Raw genomic sequence first — 16,817 nt, forward strand, 5'->3', positions numbered from 1 at the left:
AAAGCTGAAACTCCAATACTTTGGCCACCTGATGCAAAGAGCTGACTTATTTGAAAAGACCCTGATGCTGGGAAAGATTGAGGGCAGGAGAAGAAGGGGACGACAGAGGATAAGATGGTTGGATCACATCACCAACTCGATGGACATGGGTTTGAGTGGACTCCAGGAGTTGGTGATGGACAGGGAGGCCTGGCGTGCTGTGGTTCATGGGGTTGCAAAGAGTCAGACATGACTGAGCAACAGAACTGAACTGAATTAAAAAAAGGAAAAGAAAAAGTAGTCTATTAATTTAAAAAATAAAAAGAAATAAACTACTATCATACTGACATATGATTTGTTACAGTGAAGAAAGTGCATGTGGTCCTATGAGGGATGAATTGAACAAGTCTACCTTCTAATGTTATTCTCCACTACAATTTTAAATGATACATAATCTGTTGGAGTATCGGGGTTTGCTCAGTCATGTCTGACTCTTTACAGCCCAGTGGCCTGCCTGGCTTCTCTGTCCATGGAATTCTCCAGGTAAGAATATTGGAGTGGGGTGCCATTTCCTACACCAGTGGATCTTCCCGGCCCAGGGATTGAACCTGTATCTCTTGCATCAACAGGCAGCTTCTTTACAACTAGCACCACCTGGGGAGCCCACATACTCTATGCAAAAAGTTTACTTTATACATAATCCTGTAATCAAGTCTGTCTAACAGAAAGCTATTATAAACACTACAGAGAAAAAGATGTTGTACTTAATTCCTGGGCTGATGAAATTAAACACTTCATTTGGTGTGCTTTTCATTTTGATGTCCCTTAGGACTGAGACTTGCCTTTCTCAGAAAGTATTGTAAATCAACTGTGGTTTGCTGATGTGATAGAGGGAAGAAGGATGATTTAATGATGGCTTCCGCCAAGAGCTCTCAAGCCCATCTAGCAACTTGCTGCCAAGAAATGTTTAATCGTGTGGTAGGGAGTTCTACTCCCTGGATCTTTGTGAAAAACTGAAAATTGCTTTTGGCCTGTCAGTTGCATTGTAAAAAATCTTAGGCTTAAAAACTAATCTTCACTTTATCTTAGAAAGCAGAATGGCAGTCTAGCAAATCATGATTCCTACAAGTCCTCTTCTGAACTCCTGGTGCTTACCGAAGTAGAAGTATTTTTAATCCTTCCCCATCAAGTTCAAAGGGAGGTGGACCTTTGGGCCATAGCTTGAGAAATTTCAAAACAGCAGTTTGTCTTCTGACCTGAGTTACTTGAAGTTTGGGTCTATTATTTTTAAAAAAGCCTTTTTTTTTTTTTCCAAAATGCCTTCATGTCTTCACCAGGGAGAAGGCCTAACCTTAGGTAACTGGGAAAAAAGTAACTAATAGTAAGATAAGCTTGGGCTTCTCTAGTGGCTCAACAGTAAATACCTACCTGCAATGCAGGAGATGAGGGACATGCGGGTTCGATCCTTGGGTCAGGAAGATCCCCTGGAGGAGGAAATGGTTACCCACTCCAATATTCTTGCTTAGAAAACTCCACGGACAGAGGAGCTTGGTGGGCTACAGTCCATAGGGGTCACAAAGAGTTGGACATGACTGAACACACACACAAGTTAAGCTTATAGCTATAACTGTTCATATTATTTAGGTTTAAAGATATTATTTTGCTGTGACTAAATGTACTTGGTTTGTGTCTAAGGAAAAGACCCTGCCCCCAAATGAAGAGATAAAGCCAAAGGAAGTGAATCCCTGCACTCCCACTGGAGTCCTAGCTTGTACTTAGCTTGCTGGGAGTGCATATACAGAAGTCTAGTCCACCAGGGCCAGGGGAAGCTTTCTGATGGAGAGCAGACCATATGAGATGTGACCAGCTTCAGACAGTCTTCTTTAAGACCTCTATCTACATTAACATCTCTACCTTCCCAGACTTCTGTTAGAAATGCATTTATCTTGTTTTGTTAGTTGCAGTTCTTTCTGCTCACTCTCTATAACACTCTGGAACGAATTCATCTGTCAGATTTCACTCTTGTAGCATTTGGCCAAAAAAACAGGACTCTAAAGAAACTAATGTACTCTTACATATCTATTGAAGATAGGAAGGAGGAATGATTTTGGAAGAAGAAAGTATTGGGATTGCCCAAAAGCACTGTCACAGCAGCACTTCTGCTTAAAAGTATTTATTATAATCTGCAACAGCAACTAGGCAGGTGTGTTTGCCTCCTACTCAGTATCTAGATTCCTTTGCTGAGAAATTCAGAGGGTGAAATAACTAGCTGATAACTGTTAGTGATGTGGGAGATAGATGGGCTCCAGGTTAGACATTCACAACTGGCCTCCTGTTTACATCTCATGGGCATGAAGAAGTAGGCTTCAGGCTGAATACTTAAAACTGTTAGCATTTTCTGAGATAAGACATAGGTGGGCTCCAGTTAAGGTATTTACAACTAGCCTCCTGTTTGCTCTCCAAAATGGAAGTAACAGCAGAAACAAGGTAAATAGTCAGTGTTTGTCTCTTGTAAGCACCTTAAGGTAATTGTCATGGCAAGTACAAAGAGGGGCAAAACTCTGAGTAAAGGATTAAGGGATCTCCGCTCTCCCCTTGTTTGGGACAAGGGAGACACTATACATGCGCAGAAAGCTCCTTGTGGGTCAAAAGTCAGGGTATAATGCCGCCATAATGAGTCTTGCTCCTCCCAGAAGCCTTTACTTCCAGATCCATCTTGGCTGAGGGCTGCATGAGCAGCCAGGGGAGGGTCTCAAATAGGTAAGGTATAGAGAAAGAAACCAGATAATTGGGCTGAAAGAAGACAAAGACTCGGAAGAACTGACTTACATAAATGATTTTTACTGCCTCTTTGCTGCATTCCTCCTCACTGAGGAGGACACTCACACCCTTTCTCTCCAGGTGTGCATCTCTGCCTCGCTCTGTCTTAACTAAAAAAACCATTTCTCTGTGTGTTCTCCCAGCGGTTGTTGTGCTGTCTCTAATAATAAACTTTGTACCTGCTTTTATAGTTTCTGCTTCTGTGAATAATGCATGTTTCACTGGGGACAAAGCTCCAGGGAAAAAATAGCTTCTAGCCTCTAACCCTTGCTGATCTGATGACTAGGATTCCTGGTTTTCATCCAGGCTACCCAGGTTCAATTCCTGGATCTCACTTTACGCCACTGCTCACTGCTGCCTCGCCGAGATCATTGGTACATTTACTAACATTTCCCCTTCCTTTGAGCACTAAATGTTTACCTCGTGAAAATCCTTTGGCCAGACATTAATTTGAGATACTATCTGCTTATCTTTAAGGTAGAGGAATCTGAGTTGTTATACTCAAAGCAGCTGCTGCTGCTAAGTCGCTTCAGTCGTGTCTGACTCTGTGTGACCCCATAGACGGCAGCCCACCAGGCTTCCCCGTCCCTGGGATTCTCCAGGCAAGAACACCAGAGTGGGTTGCCATTTCCTTCTCCAATGCATGAAAGGAAAATTGAAAGTGAAGTGACTCAAGTCGTGCCTGACTCTTAGCAACCCCATGGACTGCAGCCTACCAGGCTCCTCTGTCCATGGGATTTTCCAGGCAAGAGTACTGGAGTGGGGTGCCATCGCCTTCTTGGACTCAAAGCAGTATCAACCTGATTTTAATAAGTCACTTGTTATTAATTAGACCTATCAAAATAGGAAGAAATGATTGTAGGGAAAGCGGTAATGTTGTAAACATACTACTAAAACAGGTCATATTCTTAAAATCTATTTATTAACATAAACCATATATTTGATACTGAGAGCCTGATATTTTGGCCTAGGTCACACAATTGCTAAGTAACAGTCAGGATTCAGACTCTAAGCTCATCTGACTCACATTATCTCCCCCATTATTACATCTGCTCAATGACTCATTAAATTTCAGTCACTGTTTTACATGCTTTGTGTCCATTAACTCTTTAATCATCACTGTAGTTCTATGAAGTAGGGACTATTATCATCTTCATTTACACATGAAGACCCTTGAGACAGTGACAGCAGAAATAATCTGCCACAGGCTCTGCAGCTAGTAAATGGTAAAGCTTGGATCTGACCCCAGATAACCTTCCCTGGAGGTGACGGAATTCCAGTTGAGCTATTTCAAATCCTAAAAGATGATGCTGTGAAAGTGTTGCACTCAATATGCCAGCCAATTTGGAAAACTCAGCAGTGGCCACAGGACTGGAAAAGGTCAGTTTTCATTCCAATCCCTAAGAAAGACAATGCCAAAGAGTGCTCAATTGTGCTCATCTCACATACTAGTAAACTAATGCTCAAAATTCTTCAAGCCAGGCTTCAGCAATACATGAACCATGAACTTCCAGATATTCAAGCTGGATTTAGAAAAGGCAGAGGAACCAAAGATCAAATTGCCAACATCTGCTGGATCATCGAAAAAGCAAGAGAGTTCCAGAAAAACACCTATTTCTGTTTTATTGACTATGCCAAAGCCTTTGACTGTGTGGATCACAACAAACTGTGGAAAATTCTGAAAGAGATGGGAATACCATTCCACCTGATCTGCCTCTTGAGAAATCTTTATGCAGGTCAGGAAGCAACAGTTAGAACTGGACATGGAACAACAGACTGGTTCCAAATAGGAAAAGGAGTACATCAACGCTGTATATTGTCACCCTGCTTATTTAACTTATATGCAGAGTACATTATGAGAAACACTGGGCTGGAAGAAGCACAAGCTAGAATCAAGATTGCCAGGAGAAATATCAATAACCTCAGATATGCGGATGACACCACACTTAATAGCAGAAAGCGAAGAACTAAAGAGCCTCTTGATGAAAGTGAAAGAGGAGAGTAAAAAGTTGGCTTAAAACTCAACATTCAGGGACTTGAATGTCTCAAAATGGAGGATTAAGTGAACCGTGTCACATTCATACAAGGGATTATCCAAGGATCATTAAAAGTTATGTTCTTCATACAGTGGGGAAATGCAAGCCTTGTTACGAGGGAACATAAATTGGAAACAAAATTCTATCATTATAATGATTTTTTAATCCATAGTAAAAAGCCTGGAAGGAGAGACATCAAATTATTAACAGGGATTGTTTCTGAATGTTGAGATTGTAAATAACTTCCTTTTTGTCTTTTGAGTTGTCTGATTGTCCATATTTTCTATAATAAGTGTAGTATTTTTATCACAGAGGTTAAAGTAAACCTTTAAAAGCAAAAATCAAGGTTTGAGTTCTAAAAATTCAATTTGCAAAACTTTTCAGAATTGTCACTGGTGGGGTGTGCCTGTGGAGGGGGGTCGGAATTTCAGGACATCCGTTTATCGTCTTCAGCTAATTCCCCTATTTGCTTAAAAATAAATCTATAATAATTCAGTAACTATGGGAGAGGAACCGGGGGAAAAAATCAACACACACACACAAAAAAAAAAACTCAACATTCAGAAAACTAAGATCATGGCATCTGGTCCCATCACTTCATGGGAAATAGATGGAGAAACAATGGAAACAGTGACAGACTATATTTTCCTGGGCTCCAAAATCACTGCAGATGTTGACTGCACCCATGAAATTAAAAGATACTTGCTCCTTGGAAGAAAAGCTATGACCAACCTAGACAGCATATTAAAAAGCAGAGACATTACTTTGCCAACAAAGGTCTGTCTAGTCAAAGCTATGGTTTTTCCAGTAGTCGTGTATGGATGTGAGAAAGCTGAGTGCCAAAGAAGTGACGTTTTTGAACTGTGGTCCTGAAGAAAACTCTTGAAAGTCCCTTGGACTGCAAGGAGATCCAACCAGTCCATCCTAAAGGAAATCCGTCCTGAATATTCATGGGAAGGACTGATGCTGAAGCTGAAACTCCAATACTTCGGCCATCTGATACAAAGAACTGACTCCTTGGAAAAGACTCTGAAGCTGGGAAATATTGAAGGCAGGAGGAGAAGGGGACGACAGAGGATGAGATGATTGGATGACATCACCGACACAATGGACATGAGTTTGAGTAAACTCCGGGAATTGGAGGATGGACAAGGAGGCCTGGCATGCTGCAGTCCATGGTGTCGCAGAGTCGGACATGACCGAGTGACTGAACTGAACTGAACTGAACCTTCCCTGGGGGCTCAGCGGTAAAGAATCCGCCTGCAATGCAGGAGACGTTGGTTCGATCCCTGAGTCAGGAAGATCCTCTGGAGGAGGAATTGGCAACCCACTCTACTATCCCTACCTGAAGAATCCCACAGACAGAGGGTTACAGTCCGTGGGGTTGCAAAGAGTTGGATATGACTGAAACAACTAAGCATTCACACACAGCCTTGACAATACAGTAATGTTTCTCTAAAACTCCAACTTGAGATTTGTCTTCTTACAAATGAATTTTGAATTCCCCCCCACCATGGTGATCGGTTTCAGCCTATATAAGACGTCTCGCTTCCTACTTCCTTTCCACACTCTCATTCTTCACCTGTAGCTGGTGAGTTTAGTGACAGCAGCACACCGCAGACATTCAGCAGGCTCGCTCTGAGTCAGTGGACGGGATTCAGAGCCTAACTCCCGGCTGTGTAGACATGGGCACGTTCCAGAACCTCTCTTGTCTATAAAATGAGGATGTTCAACCTTATCTCATGTAATGTTATGAAGATTAAAAATATATATCTGCATGCACCCCAGTGTTCATAGCAGCACTCTTTACAATAGCCAAGACATAGAAGTGACCTAAGTATCCATCAACAATGAATGGATAAAGATGTGGTACATATATATACAATGAAATACTACTCATCCACAGAAAAGAATGAAGTGATTCCATTTGCAGCAACATGGATGAACCTAGAGAATATCAAATTGAGTGAAGGAAGTCAGACAGAGAAGAAATATACCATATGATATCACTTATATGTGGAACCTAAAAATTAATAAAATGAATTTACTTACAAAACAGGAACAGACTCACAGACATAGAAGACAAACTTATGGTTACCAAAGGGGAAAGCAGGGAGGGGTAAATTAGGAGTATGGGATTAACAGAAACACATCACTATATACAAAATAGATAGGCAACACAATACATATATATGTGTATGTATGTATATAGTATATTAATATAGCTAAATCATTTGGCTGTACATCTGAAATTAACACAGTATTATATATCAATTATAACTGTACTTCAATCAAAAATGAAAAAAATCTACGTGTGTGAAAATATTCTCAGACCAGTGACTGGCACCATTCAGTAACTGGTAGCTATCATTATTATTAATCATTACTATTGTGATTATATTACTGCTCTACTACTATACCAGGAACACAAAATGATGAATGCTTGCCATTTTCAGTTACATATTTGTGTGCTGTTTCCAAAGGAAGGTATTCACATTTTCAATCCTGGGAAAGATGACTCACATTATTCTTTCTTCAAAAACTTTTGAAGCAAAGCACTAAGAATTTGGAACAATAATATGCTTTAGGAAAAACATCATATACCAAAGAATGACAGTTATTTCTCACAAGTGCAAAGTTAGAAACTTGAACTTAACTTTTTGCATTAAGCAAACAGATCAGGGATGACAGAGAAGCAGTAGTTATTAAGGTGTATCATCTCCAACCCATAAGCAACAGTGACTCAGCACAGTGACACTGCCCACGCAGATCTGCTGTCATGAGCCTTTCACTGGTAGTAGGCTTTAGCATACGACCCTGTAGCAGACACTGGATCCAGCTGCCCTTCTTCCTTTCTCCATCACTAGCAGAGAGCCAAACTCCATTAAGCATCAGGGAGCAAAATGCTCAGGGAAGTTCAATTCTGCCTCTGGGAATCAATCATAATTGGCCTAAATCAGTACACTGATAATCTCATTGCCCTTAATTTCACTGGCTTAAGGATGAAAGAGTGACACAATTGGGGTCAATTAATTATAATGGGAAATAAACTGAAGGTTATTTGTTTAATACTCTGATAAAAGAGTCAAAGGAAAAGAAAACCCTTCCCTTTTGCTCATGTCTGATGAGGGCATACTGTTTAGAATGTTAGCAATTATCTCATGAGCATGAGGAGAAAAACAAAAAAATTGCAGTGTAGCTGATCAAGAGCTCAAGAATCATTAATTCTGAGACTTCCCACTTCTAGAGTTTTATATAAGATAACAGACTTCCATTGTTTAGCCATGTTTAGTCAGTTATTCCTGTTACTTGCAACCAAAAGCTTCCTAATTAATTCAAACTATAATCCATTCGGTTCTAAACTAAAATTTATGGGTGAAGTTAGAAGAGTTCCTAAAGCTCTCTGTGAAAGTGATGTATTATGGAGAAATAAATAAAACAATTAACTCTGGCTTATAATAAATATCCCAAACATTCCTCATACATTAGGATGGAAAAAGAATGAAAAGAAAATGAATTTTAGGATGAGACAGATATGGACTTGAATGGACTCTATCATTTAACAGCAGTGTGATCTTAAGCAATTTATTTAACATCTCTGAGCCTCTCTCTTTTGACCATGCGGATACTGGGACATTGTTGTTATTCAGTCGCTAAGTCATGTCTGACTCTCTGTGACCCCACAGACTGTAGCCTGTCAGGCTCCACTGTCCATTGGGTTCTCCAGGCAAGAATACTGGAGTGGGTTGCCATTTCCTTCTCCAGGGGATCTTCCCAACCAGGGATCAAACCCAGGTCTCCTCATTGCAGGCAGATGCTTTGCCATCTGAGCCACCAGGGAAGCCCATTGTATAGTGGGTTATTTAAATCAGGACTGTGTTTAGTGGTTCACTATATTGTGCCCCCTTTAATATACGTAAGTGTCATGGTCCCAGAGCGGGTTGGAAAAGAATTTCCAGACATGAGACAGAACAAGAGGGAAATAAAGTTTGTTAGAGTGGGAGACGCTGTTAGAACAGCGGGCCAGCTCAAGCAAGATCCGATGATGAACAGGGGTCCTTAGTCCACTTTTATAGCCCGGGTACAAGGAGTGGGATGGGGTCTTGCGGGTCATTTGCTGATTGGATTGTTGTAGCCACACATTTTGGGAAACAAACTCACTCAGAAGGACAATGCAGATAGTGGAGTGCAGTTTATTACACTATTACACCTGCGGGCCCAAGGCAGAGTCTCCTCTTAGCCAAGGACCCCAACCAGTTTTTGTGAAAACCTTATATACCCTAAGTGTACGTACCCAAACCCACCCCCCCAAATTCCCTGAAACTAGTCTGAACAAAGGAAAAGAAAGATACAACCAAAGTTAACCCGTGATTCATATGCCTTAAGCCTAGGTAGTTAACAGTGGACAATTATCAATAGGTCTGTGGTCATACCCTAATAAGCATAATAGAATTTATGATTCTATTCAGTTAAACAGATAATTAGGGTGCTTTTTTAGCTGATGGAGAGTCTAGGTACGAGCCCTGGGGCTCTTCCACGGGGTGGGGGGGTGAGGGGGTCTGGTTTTCCAGTTGGTATGTCGTTTCCATAGATACTGGGCATTTAGCTCAAACTCCACAGTCCAGCCCAAGATGGAGTCCTGCTTTCAAGATGGAGCCTGTTCTGTCTGTTTTCTCCTTCAGGATGAGGCGTGTAATACTGGGTAGGGGAAAAGTAGGGCAAATACCTTCTCCCTATGGGGTAGGAGGGGAGACAGGTTATACTGTTCCATTAATAGTTACAACATGGGGGAGGGAAGGATGATAAGGGTCTGGTTTTTCCATTCCTGCATTTCAAGACCCTCCTTGGTTTTATCTGCTCTTTCTTCCTTGGGTCACCACAGTAAGTATCTCAACTCTTTCTGTAGCTTGTTTTAGGAAAAATATATAAAATCTATATATTAAAATTTGAAATTATAACCAACGTACTGAGCAACTGAACAACAGCAATTGAACCCAGACTCCACAGCGGGCAAGCTAAGAACAATATAGTGTTTTCTCCCCACTGCCCTTGCAGATCCTCTCTGATTGTTCTTTTCTGTCCCTTGGATAAAAGCTTTGGCAGATCTCAAAGCTTTTTCTTGCCATTCTTGGTAAGAAAGGAATGTTCTCCTTATTTTCAGGTCTTAAATAATTCAATTGAGTGAAATATCAAAACTGTAAACTCTCATCCAATTGAAAACATCTCTCCTGCCTCCTCTCGGCTAGGATGGAATCAAGACCTGCAGGAGTAATGCCTCTTCTTCTGTCTCACATTATCATTTCCTCCACCTGCTGGCTGCCATATAAGATCTCTTAAAGGTTTGGAGCAGGGGTGAAGGAGAAACATAAGGCACAGGAACAGTCCTTGACCAGTAGTTTTAACCTGACTGTGCTAATTTCCAAAAGCACCCTCTTTCCCTCTGGGGCACCATCTTGGGATCGCTGGTGAAGCCCCACCCTTACCTCCTCTGCACCCACCTACCTCTGGGACCAGCTGTCTCCACATCTGTTGATGTAGGCAATGCATCCTCAGATGGCCCTGACTTTGCTTCTGAAAAGTTGTTGCTGAACCACAGAAGACATTGGGATTCTTGGCCTCCGGAGGAGAAGAATTCAATCTGCGGCCAGGGACAAGGCTTGATCGCTCAGAGCTTTTGTGTAATAAAGTTTTATTAAAGTATAAAAGAGATAGAGAAAGCTTCTGACAGATATCAGAAGGGGGCAGAAAGAGTGCCCCCCTGCTAGTCTTTAGCTGGATGTTATATAGCTACTTGCTGCTGCTGCTAAGTCACTTCAGTCATGTCCGACCCTGTGCAACCCCATAGACGGCAGCCCACCAGGCTCCCCCGTCCCTGGGATTCTCCAGGCAAGAACACTGGAGTGGGTTGCCATTTCCTTCTCCAATGCATGAAAGTGAAAAGTGAAAGTGAAGTTGCTCAGTCGTGTCCGACCCTCAGCGACCCCATGGACTGCAGCCTACCAGGCTCCTCCATCCATGGGATTTTCCAGGCAAGAGTACTGGAGTGGGGTGCCATTGCCTTCTCCTTATATAGCTACTTACAGTCTGCTAATTATAGAAAGGAGATGTCTCAAAACTCAAGAGACTGGCACAAGGCCCCTCATCCACAACATGCATTTTTAGATAACATTGGCACCAGGTTAGTCATCCAGGGCCATAAAATGATTGACATGAATCTTAAAGAAAGGCATGTTTCCAAGCAAGTACAGTCTCATTAACATAGCTTAAGAGAACATTTGCATGAGCAAAACATACTAGTTTGTCAAGGCGGTTCTGAGTCTTAGGTGGAACTGACTTAAAGAGTCTACATTAAGTACATAGTTCATTAACATAGCTTAAGACAAACATTTCCATAAGAAAAACGCATTGGTTAGCTCAAGGTCTGAGAAAAGTTAAGTTCAGGTGGAACCAGGTGTCCTCATTGCAACAAAGAATTTTAAGAGAAACCTCTTTTTAAATTTGTATAGAGAAGGGGAAAAAAAAATCTAATGTTTGTTTCCTCCTGCCGCTTGAGAGAGAGAGAAAAAGATGTCTGACACTTGCAGCCTGTTTCCTCCATTTGGAGACCCCTGACCTTCCTGCCTGTTGCCCTCTCACTTCCGCATCTGAAAGTTCATCTGTAGCTTCTTCCCACTATGGTTCCCTCTCCTTTATCGGGAGGTTCTCTTGGGCATGGCCAATTTCAAGATAATAACCCATGCCCAGATTTAATCTGCAGCATCCACTCTGCTGCTGCTGCTGCTAAGTCGCTTCAGTCGTGTCCGACTCTGTGTGACCCCATAGACGGCAGCCCACCAGGCTCCCCCATCCCTGGGATTCTCCAGGCAAGAACACTGGAGTGGGTTGCCATTTCCTTCTCCAGTGTATGAAAGTGAAAAGTGAAAGTGAAGTTGCTCAGTCGTGTCCGACTCTTTGCGACCCCATGGACTGCAGCCCACCAGGCTCCTCCGCCCATGGGATTTTCCAGGCAAGAGTTCTGGAGTGGGTTGCCGTTGCCTTCTCCGAGCATCCATTCTAGCCTAGAGGAAATATGCTTGTATTTCTGACCTGCTGAAACGCTGTCTACCCTGTCAAATCCAGGTGCAACCCATCAACTTCAGGATTTTCAGGTATGAGCCCAGCATCAATCGTTGTGTCTGTGCCCCAAGTCCAGGGACATATGCCAAGTTCTTCAAGTGGCTCCACTATTGTGCTGGCTTCAGATGAAGGTTCAGTCTCTCCCTTCTTCATCCCTCCTTCTTAGAGGCAAGAAGAAATGTACAGAATCCCCCCCTCCTCCCAAATCTCTTTCACACTTGAGTGCCCCCATCTTCTGTGATAGCCTGAAGTGGGACATGGGCAACGGCAGCAGTGTGGGGCCATACTGATGTAGCCTTCCCTTTTCTTCAGGGTGTGAAAGTTATTAATACCTGCTGTATTATTTTTGGCCTTTGAAACTGAAGGGATTCAGAACAAGCCTCCCCAAAATATGCCAGTGTGGCCAATGGACTATCTTGAGTTGAAGACAACAGAGGCTCAAAAGACTTAGGAAGAGTTTTTTTCTCTCCCCCTCATCTGCCTAAAATAATTTAGATAAAGGGCCTGATCCAGGAAGAAAACCATCATCAGAGGTAACTACAAAGAACTTGGGCTAAGTGTGATGGGCTGGGAGGAACTCAGGAGGGCCCATTTGTTCAACTGCATGGCCAGGCAAACATTTGTTTACCTAACATTTGCTCTTGCCATCTTCTGGTGAATTGTTTTCCTTCCCTTAGAAGTACCAGGACCCTACCCGCATCTTCCTAGCTCAGAAAGGCATCAAAACCTCAATTGTCTAACTGTCAGGAGCTGTCTCACTGTCTTTGTGGGACTCCCATTATATGTAATTAAATTTGGTTATCTCCTATTCATCTCTTATATGTTAATTTAGCTGATAGGCCAGCTGAAAGAACCGAAGAGGATAGAGAACAATTTTTCCTCCCTTACAAAGCTTCTGCTAAAACTTTGAGATAACAGGAAACGTTCATTTAATATCCAGTTCCCAAGGTATATTATAATATTAAATGAACGTTATAAATGAATATCTTCTCTTGGAGATTGTTTAATACCCCTTCCAGGGCAATGCCCACCCCTTATATAGTTGAGGAAGATCACTGTTTTATACATGCTCACGCTTGTGTTCAGTCATGTCAGACTCTTTGTGACCCCACTGACTGTGATCCCATGGACAGGCTCCTCTGTCCATGGGATTTTCCAGGCAAGAATATTGGAGTGGGTTGCAGTTTCCTCCTCCAGGGGGATCTTTCCAACTCAGGGACTGAACCCACGATTCCTGTGTCTCCTGCATTGGCAGGCGGATTCTTTACCACTGAGCCACCTGGGAAGCTCTGTTTTATTCATAAAAAATACTCAATCTTCTTGAGGTTCTTCTTGGGGCACAGGCATGTTTGAATCCACTCAGATTTGGTACCTGGAATCAAGGATCAGTAGAGACCTCTGCCCAGATAGAATATCCAACTTTGGTGAGCTGTAATTGGTGGGCTGAATTTAATGAGGTTTACAACAAAACTGAAAATGCTGAGACTCTTCAGCCTGGTAATGACCAGGGTTCCCTAGGTCATTAGAACTGGAAAGACTCTGTCTAAGGGATCAGTAAGATCTGAGCTTTGAGACATCATTTCAGCCATTGTTTCCTTTTGCTATGATCAGGAGCATCTTGGGGTTGGAATGCTCATATAAAGCCATGAAATTGAGTCAAAAATGACTGGAGATGTGAACACATAATTTTATCCTCACTGGTTTCATGGTCATGGCAACTGAGTTCACATTGCAGAGACCATTCCCTAGGATGCTGTTTCTCATTTTGCCCAGAATGGTTGCAAAATATTTGCAGTTCTGCTCTTGACTAGATAATCTAAGAGTCTGGATTTTCCCATAAAGTCTATATCAATATGATTCTGAGTTTTGAAAGGATTTTAAAGGCCCAGAGATATGGATAAAGGAGAAAATATTCTACCAAGAAGGTTATAACTCTCAGAGTATCATTCCATAGGACACAATGTTATCAAAGTGTTGTTGTTTTTTTTTTTTAATCAAGGTATCTCTGCTAACCCTAGGTGTCAGCACAGTAATGGAACAGACACAGTAGATATGGCATTTCCTCATTGGAGGAATCAGTTCATTTCCCAGATCTTATCAAGTCCTGATGGAGTTAGAAATTGGTTTGGAATCTCCTCTAGGAGTTTCTACAACACTCATCTCTGGATAGGAGCCTGTATGAAGTGATTTCCATTTCTTAAAAGCCCTGAAGAGGAGGAACAGTATTAATTCTGTGAGTTATGACTCCTGTTGGGATTCCCAGGTGGAGCAGTGGTAAAGAATCTGGCTGCCAATGCAGGAGATGCAGGAGACTCAGGTTCCATCTCTGGGCTGGGGAGATCCCCTGGAGTAGGAAATAGCAATCCACTCCAGTATTCTTGCCTGGAAAATTACAGGGACAGAGAAGCCTGGTGGGCTACAGTCCATGGAGTCTCAAAGAGTTAGACACGACTGAGCGCGCGTGCGCGCACACACACACATACACGCACACACACGCACACACACACACCATAAGGCTCCTGTTAGAACAATGCTTCTAATCTTCCCAGATGTCTGTCAACCAGGAGAAGAGGCAGTATCCTTCTGAGATGACAAATGTCACAGTGAAGCAACTCATTGTCCTAAAGTTGTGTATCCCAGAGCCTGACTACCATGGGTCGCACAGGAAACATAACAATGCAAATGAAACTTCTTTTGATCAGAGATTAAGGATGGGTGATAAATAAAAATGATTCCTATTGCCTAGCCAATAATAAGTAATTTGGAGATAACTAATTTTTCTTTCGTATTCCTAAATAAGTCTCATCACTCCTGGCTGCCACGCAGCCTCAAAATACACAGGCACTTAAAAGTAAATGTCAACCTTCAGGTCATGTATATCCTAAATTGTGCTCTACCATGTTGCCTAAGAACATATGAGACCTAAGAGTGGAATACAAATATGATTTGCTAAAATATTATTCAACTTGAGCCCTGACAATGCAAAGTGTCAGTGTAACAGCAGCTGAACTTTGAAAAATCCACATATTCTTCTCTTTTGCTTTTCCTAGTCATGACCTTCCCTTTAAAGAGCTAAAAGCACCCATCTTCCCATCTTTGGGAAAGGGTGGTAAGTAGGAATGAAAGAAATAACAGGCAGCTTCTGACGTGGAAGCTAGGATTTTACAATGAGAAACAGTCAAGGTGAAGAAGATTTTTTTTTTCCTACTTCTCTTTGACTCCCATTTAACATGCTAGGAGCTAGACTTGGCAAACCACATCACAGAGGTTTCCCTATTTTGCTTAAACACTGTGCCAAGAAACTTCTTACTCTGTAGGTGGGTGGAAAGAGGACGTGATAGAGAAGAAGTAAAAGAAAACCGTCCTCTTGGCCTGGGGGATGGTGAGAAGGGAAAGAGGGACCAGAGGAAGGGAAGGAGACAATGAGAGACTCACACTCCAAGGTAGTCATCTTGTCCATGTAGGATCCTGGGAGAGTTATGCCGAGTGGCTCCACTTCAACAGGTTAGAAGGCCTCAGTGCTGAGGTCCCTCCCTGGGAGAAAGAAAGAGAGAAAGCTTAATTTGCACTCCAAACCCTCCCGTGGTACCCATGACATGGACACAGAGTTGGGAGCCAGAAGCTAGCCATGGAACCTGTTGTGGCAATGGGATCGATGATCCCACAGTGCTTTCAGGATGGAGAGCCTGGCCAGGGGCTGAATGGGGAAACACCCAAAAGGTCTGCAGCCAGAGAGAGTCGAAGGGAGGCCAAGCAAATAAGGAAGGATGACCAAGCCCTGACAGAATCGGGGGAAATAGACCACTTTAGGAGCCACTGAAGTCTGTAGACAAAACTTGGATGAACTGACCAGTACACAATCAAGAACCAGGACAAGGCTATAGATCCCCTCTCCCTACCCCACACCACAAGAATACAATAAGCTGTATCCTTCCCCATGTACTTTCAGGCAAAAGGGCAGTGAGAAGTGAAAATGTGAAAAATCTGAGAACCGAAAAATTTTCTAATGAGGTGGTTAAATTATTGGTTGAAATATGAAACCAGATCAGCCAAGTTAGTCTTGTTTTATTTTTTCTTTCCCACCACCTACCAGGCCACAAGACCAGATCAGCTATAGACAAAATAAAGAAGCTAATTTTTTTCTAAATTTCTGTATTTTGAGTAATTCGCAATCCTGCTACAAAACACTGAGATCAAGTAATAAGTTCACATCAGACTGCATTTAACCCCACAAAAATAGTCTTTTATTCCTCAGGACTTTGTTATTAATAAAGATTTTATTTATGAGAGATTTTAGTACATGAAATTGGCTTCCCAGGTGGCACTAGTGGTAAAGTGCTAGTGAGAAGATGCGAAAGACTTGGGTTCAATCACTGGATTGGGATGACCCCCTGGAGCAGGAAATGGCAACTCACTCCAGCTACTCTTGCCTGGAGAATCCCATGGACAGAGGAGCCTGGGGGCGACAGTCCACAGGGTTGCAACAACTCAGACACAACTGAGCACACACGCACTGTTACTACTTAGTACATGGAGAATGGCCACTGCTATTTGTACTGTGGTTAATATCCAGTATTTTAATCTCATGGATATAATAAGAGTGGTAGACTATGTTACTTGCTCACAAGTCTTCCTTTCCTCCCCCCCTTTGCTATGGTTCACTGAAGGCAGAGCATTCCTTGCCTTTTTGATGTTGGCCTTGGCCATGTGATTTGCTTTGGCAATGGAATATGGGTAGACAAGAGAGCCTGTCAGTTTTGAGTCCAGGTAATTACCCATTTCTACTCTCTTCCCTTGTACTTCAGTCATCTGACTTGAAAAGATCCTTGAGTATTCACTGATCCCACAATAGAAACACATGGAACA

The 16,817-nt window shown here is 42.4% G+C and overlaps 1 protein-coding gene across 2 annotated transcripts in view; it reads right to left on the reverse strand.

The window, feature by feature from the left end:
- Positions 1-16,817, reverse strand: part of HYCC1 (hyccin PI4KA lipid kinase complex subunit 1) — a 214,983-nt gene that overhangs the window by 121,623 nt on the left and 76,543 nt on the right. For both annotated transcript variants that reach the window (XM_070787595.1, XM_070787592.1), the window contains exon 2: positions 15,387-15,485. The gene's annotated coding sequence lies outside the window, so the exon portion shown is untranslated. The remainder of the gene's footprint in view (positions 1-15,386; positions 15,486-16,817) is intronic.

This window comes from Bos indicus, chromosome 4, assembly GCF_029378745.1.
Source record: "Bos indicus isolate NIAB-ARS_2022 breed Sahiwal x Tharparkar chromosome 4, NIAB-ARS_B.indTharparkar_mat_pri_1.0, whole genome shotgun sequence".
NCBI classification, from domain to species: Eukaryota; Metazoa; Chordata; class Mammalia; order Artiodactyla; family Bovidae; genus Bos; species Bos indicus.